General features: G+C 51.5%; 1 protein-coding gene across 1 annotated transcript in view; it reads left to right on the top strand.

The window, feature by feature from the left end:
- The first annotated feature begins 4,198 nt into the window (after positions 1 to 4,198).
- Positions 4,199 to 6,000, top strand: part of COL22A1 (collagen type XXII alpha 1 chain) — a 325,869-nt gene continuing 324,067 nt past the window's right edge. The window contains exon 1 of the mRNA XM_055348666.2: positions 4,199 to 4,262. The gene's annotated coding sequence lies outside the window, so the exon portion shown is untranslated. The remainder of the gene's footprint in view (positions 4,263 to 6,000) is intronic.

The following is a 6,000-nucleotide window of genomic DNA, read 5'->3' as shown; positions in this document are numbered from 1 at the left end:
CATGTTCCTTTACATGGTGAAAGGAACTTTGCAGGTGACAGTGAGTGATCTTGAGATGGGGTATGCTCCTGGGTCATCTGGTAAGCCCAATCTCATTACCAGGGTTTTTATAAGAAGGAGGGAGATGGAGATTTAACTGCAGTGGTGGGAGCTCTGGCAGCAGAAGCAAGAAGTCAGAGTGATGCAGGGAGGGGCCACAAGGAAAGGAAAATGGGGAAATTCTAGAAGCTGGGCTGGGCATGGTGGCTCTTGCATGTAATCCCAGCAATTTGGGAGGCCGAGGTGGGCAGATCACCTGAGGTCAGGAGTTCAAGGCCAAAAAAAAAAAAAATGGAGTTCAAGGCCAGCCCAGCCAACATGGTGAAACCCCGCCTCTACTAAAAATACAACAATTAGCTGGGAGTGGTGGCAGGTGCCTGTAATCCCAGCTACTTAGGAGGCTGAGGCGGGAGAATCACTTGAACCCGGGAGGTGGAGACTGCAGTGAGCCGAGATCGCACCATTACACTCCAGCCTCAGCGACAGAGCAAGACTCCATCTCAAAAAAATGAAAGAAAGAAAGAAAAAAAGAAAAAAAAAATTCTAGAAGCTGGAAGAGGGGCAAGGAACAAATTCTCTCTTGCATCCTCCAGGAGGAACTCAGCCCTGCCACCACCTTGATCTTAACCCTGTAGGACTCATTTTGGGCTCCTGACCTCCAGAACTGCAAGATAATACATTTATGTTGTTTCAAGCACAGGAGTTTGGGGTAATTTTTTACAGTAGCAACAGAAAATGAAAACAAGGTCCAAGACTGCTCAATGTGGGTCCCCACCTGGGAGTCACACAGGGACAACTTTCTTCTCACTGTGAAACCGGAGGTGAAGCTCTCACGGAGATATGCGATTTGAGAGCAGCTAGCAGATTCCCAGGTCTTGTAACTTTGGCCAATGAAGGTAGCTTGGGTCAAAAAGAGCAGCTCAGTTGTAAAGAGGCCCTGTGGGGATCCACCTGGGCTTCACAGCCAAGTCCCTACCATCACCTTCCAGCCTACCAAGCAGTCCCAGAAAAACTGTAGAGGGGACTTCTGCAGAGAGTTTTTTTTTTTTTTAACTGGGCAGTTGGGAGCTCAGAGCCCTTGAGATTCCATTAGCCATGGTAGGATGCCTGCAGTCCAGTTGCTGGAACAGTGGCTGATGTATATTTCCTTGGTTTTAAAAGCTGATTCTGTCCCTCCAGACTTTTGTTTCCTTTAGGGTCTGGATTATATTCTATCCAGCTTTGCACTCCCAATGTCTGACTTTAGTAGGTTCTTAATAAATGTTCAAATAAAAGGGGAAAAAAAGCCCTTGGGGTCACGCATGGCTGGAACTTCAATTTCCCTTCTGATCTCCCTTTTCTTTAGAGACCTCATTTTACCTGTGTCAACAAGTATGGGCTGGTGAGGCTCTACCTTGAACCTGGAGATGATGCTAGTTCTCTCTCTCTCTGACGTTCCAGAACTTATTCAACTGAGTAGTCTCCCAGCTCACCTCCCCTACCACCTCCCAACTGTGCCGCTGGCAGCAGGCTCTGCAAGGCCCTGCCCTGGCCATGCTCCTGCCCCTCTAAGGCACTTCTGTGACTCCTGGTCCTCAGGACCAAGTCTGTCCCCTCAGCAGGCCTTGCCAGCCCCCTCATCTGTGCCCTGCTCCCCACCCAGCCTTGTCCCTGGCCATGGCCCTCCACAGGTCCCAGGGCACAGGGGACTCGACTCTCCACGGGCTCAAGTCTTTCCCTCTGCCTGGTGAGCTCCCAATTCCCCTTCCAGCCCTGACTCCAGGGCCTCCTCCTCTGCATGGTGGCTTTGCCCATTCTTCAGTCTTCCACCTGCTCAGCACACCTCTCCTTAGCCCTGAATACAGGGTTTGCACCCCTCACTTTGTTCTCTGACTCATCTTTTTTTTTCTTCATAGCACTTATTATAACTTATTGTAATTTAATGTTGTGTTCTCATCCCTCTTTTCTGTCTGTGTTCCCACTAGTGTTACCAGAAAAGGATCCCAATCCAGACTCCAGGAGAAGAATTCAAGGCAAGTTCATAAAGTGAAAGCAAATTTATTAGGGAATTAAAGAAACAAAAGGATGGCTATTCCAGGCAGGGCAGTGGCACGGGCTGCTTGACCAGATATACTTATAGTTCTTTCTTGATTACATGCTAAACAAGGGGTGGATTATTAGTGAGTTTTCTGGGAAAGGGGAGGGGATTTCCCAGAACTGAGGAAGACTTTTAGACCACATAGGGTAGCGACTGGACGTTGTCATGACATTTGTAACCTGTCATTGCACTGGTGGGAGTGTCTATTAGCATGGTAATGCATTATAATTAGCATATAATGAGCAGTGAGAATGACCAGAGGTCACCATCTTGGTTTTGGTGGGTTTTGGCCAGCCTCTTTATTGCAACCTGTTTTATCAGTGGGGTCTTTGTGGCCTGTGTCTTGTACCTACCTCCTATGTCATTCTGTGACAAGAACGCCAAACCTGCTGGAAATGCAGCCCAGTAGGTCTCAGCCTCATTTTACCCAGCCCCTATTCAAGATGGAGTTGCTCTGGTTCAATGCCTCTGACACTAGTGTGCCCAGAGGCGCACGCGCTGGGCTCTCGCAGGTGCAATCATTCTCTTCTCTGCGTCCCGCCCTCCTGGTAACTGACAAGCACTCATCTCAGCCCCTCACCTTTCTGGTGATAGGGCCAGCCCTCTCTTCTACTTGATGGGCACCTGACACGGTGAGGGTGGTGGGGTTCAGTCAACACATGTGAAACGAATTTCCACAAGAGTGGCTGGAAAACAAGACCGGAGAGGGAGGAAGCAGCTGGATTTTTGAGCTCCCCGGGTCACAGAGGAGCCTGATACTGCCTGTTTATGAAATCGTTGCTACCCAGCAGGCAACCAAATAAAGACACCCCAGAGTTTAGGAGACAGATTGGGAGTTGGGGGTTGGGGAGGTCACACAGATTAAGCCATGTTCTCATCTAGTTCAAAATACTCCTGCCTGGCCCATTTTTAGGAACAGTGCTCAGAAAGAAAAAGTAGAAGGGTGCCCCGGGCCTGCACCTGTTCATGGTCTGCCTTTGGGGGCTGGAAAGCCCATTAGCCAGGCGAGTGTCCTCATCAGGCCAACGTGGGCCCATATCCCTGCTCTGCTGGGGGCGCTGGCAGACTATAAAGGCTCTCTCCGAGGCTTCACCGTCCTCATCCCAAAAATAAGGATGCGATGCCCCTGTCCTCAGAGCTGAAGTCACAGCCAGTGAACAGGGCTGCCTGTAGGTGGAGCCCCTGGCACAGAGGGGTGCGGGTTACCTGCTCTCACCTGCTCAGACAGGAGGGGGCCTCTCAGATCTGGAAAAAGAGCCAAGCGCGCCCCCTCCCCAGGCCCCCTGGTGGCGCCAAACTTCCCAAAGTTTCGGGCAGCTGCGGCACTAGTCGGTGGTCTATTTCAGACCCACTGGAAAAGGGAGCAGAGTATCAGTGAAGTCTATAATTGGACAGAAAGTTGTCAGCCCCTCTTTTGGGCTTCCCAGGGCCGCCTCGTTACTGCCTGGACCCTAATGCTGTCCAGTCCCCCACAGCCCTCCCGAGGTCACTGTCCCCCTTTCCCCGCAGCCCCTCGCCACTGTCCGGGGCCTCGTCGACCTCTCTCGTTTTCTCTGGGGTCCGCCCCTGCACCTCCGGCCCCTCCCCGCTCCCAGCCCCCTGATTTTCCTCCTCCTTCGCGGCTTGGCCCCCGCCCGCTCCCGCCCCGAGCTCCTAGGCCCGCCCCCGCCCCAGCTCCTCCCCAGCCCCGCGCTCTTAGCCGGGGAATCCCAGCGCTGAGGCCAGTTTGCCCCTGGGGAGGCTCCAGACAGCTTTGTTCCTGGGCAGTGGCGGGGCTGGCAGAGGCTGCGGCATTTCTCCCCAAGGAAGTGTCTTCCCCGCTTTCCCTATTCTTCTGTTTCTCACACACTTTCTATCTCATTCTGTAACTTTCAAGCCTTTCCTTCTAACTGTATGTATTTAGTTACTTGTTTTCAAGCTGGTTCCCTCTCTGGCCCCCTGGCCTGGGGAAAGCCTCCACACTTACTGCGAGTCTTGTTTAGAGTCTGAGTTTGTGAGATTATTGGGGGGAGAGTGGGCGAGTGGCTGACAGGTGACCCCCAGGAGGAGGATTCCTGGGGCTGGTGTCTTCTCCCAGCTGCTGCTTCCAGTGGGCCTGGGCCCAGGACTGGACCTCCGCTAGCACCCCTGAGTGCTTCCCTGCCAGGTAAGACCCGGGTTCTCTTCTTTGCTGCAGTGCTGAAGGTCACAGACTTCAGCTGACGCCCATCTTCCCAGATGACAGTGAGGGACGAGAGGCGGGGGGTGGATGCGGGCTGGGGAGATGTTCTCTCCGAACACAGACTCGTTTCCTTCTGAAGCCTGAGCACACTTCGCTCTTTAGGGAGTGACTATAGTTGGAAGCAGATGTGTCTGTGTCTTGACTTAACTTCAGAGTAAAATAGCGGCAAATCCGTGAGAACACACCTGTTTGATTCTAGCTGAGCAGCCAGGAGCTCGGCGATGGCCGCCGAGAGTCAAATGCGAGAGCTTGTTTTCAGATTGCTATAATACTTTAAAGTAGTTGAGATGTACCAGCTCTTTAGACTTTCAAGTAAGAAGTTTCCAGTAAAAGGAGAAAAAGATGCGGGGGAAATGGAGCAGGGGGTGGGGAAAGAATAGTCTTCGTTTGGTTTTACATTTACTGTCAAGGAACTTAGCTTTCTTGATCTAAATTTAGATCTCATTTCTATTTGAGCATTTTATCCCCCCCTCCCAGCCTTCTCTAGGTCAGAGAGGTGTTTTTGTCCTTCCCCCAATCCCTGCGTGTCATGTTCTGTAGCAGACCAGAGTTTCATGTGCCACTTTATTGAGCACAATTTGAAGTAGTTGTGTTATTGGAAAATGAGTCCTCACTTCTCCCCACTCAAGGCAAGACTCAGGGATGACAGGTAGAGATGCTTATCAAGCATCTGCAGAAGGAGGCACAGCCTGCCGGCCTGTCCCAGAGCTGTGTGCTGGGTCCCCCTCCTCAGAACTTCATTCCATGACTTGTCATCTTCCAGAGCCCCATCCTGACACTTTTTTTTTTGAGGCCAAGTTTCACTCTTGTTTCCCAGGCTGGAGTGCAATGGTGCGAGGTGCAGTCTCGGCTCACTGTGACCTCTGCCTCCCGGGTTCAAGCGATTCTCCTCCTGACTCAGCCTCCTGAGTAGCTAGGATTACAGGCATGAGCTACCATGCCCAGCTAATTTTATATTTTTAGTAGAGATGGGGTTTCTCCATGTTGGTCAGACTGGTCTCCAACTCCCGACCTCAGGTGATCCGCCCACCTTGGCCTCCCAGAGTGCTGGGGTTACAGGCATGAGCCACCACGCCTGGGCCCATGCCGACACTTCTATGTCTACGTGGGTCTTTCTCACTCCTAATCTGTCTCTCATTGATGATTTCTACCAGGCAAATCATGGAAAGCTGAAGGCCACATCTCCAGGCTCCTGGTTAAGTTCAAAGGTTCCAGGAAAATTTGAAATTGCAGGGTTTCATTTTTGTTAGAGGCCTGCTGCATGGGGTACGCTGCCCAGCTGCATGCAAGTTGCAGTTGAAGGATGTGAGCTTTGCTGCTAGTCTTGTCTTCCAGTGCTAACTCCGTTGCTCTCTCTGGCTGCCCTGGGTCAAGCAGCTATCCTCAGTGAGCCTCAATTTTCTCTTTTGCCAATGGAGCTGATGGAAGAGATAGAGATAGATAACACAAGAGGCATCTGGTACGTGGTGAGCATGCAATATATCTTAGTTTGCTTCTGTTTCACACACCTGGGGAGCTTCAGCAGGAAGCACCCCCACCTCATTCTAGATTTCCTTGTCGCTGTGCTACTGAGGCACTGCGCAACTGTGGAAAATGGTCACTTTGATATTGTTGGGCCTGTCTTATTAGACAAGATGTTGCATCCAATGAGGATTTTCTTTCC

The sequence above is a fragment of the Gorilla gorilla genome, chromosome 7 (assembly GCF_029281585.2).
Source record: "Gorilla gorilla gorilla isolate KB3781 chromosome 7, NHGRI_mGorGor1-v2.1_pri, whole genome shotgun sequence".
Classification (NCBI taxonomy): domain Eukaryota; kingdom Metazoa; phylum Chordata; class Mammalia; order Primates; family Hominidae; genus Gorilla; species Gorilla gorilla.
This window is presented reverse-complemented; position numbering and strand designations above follow the sequence as displayed.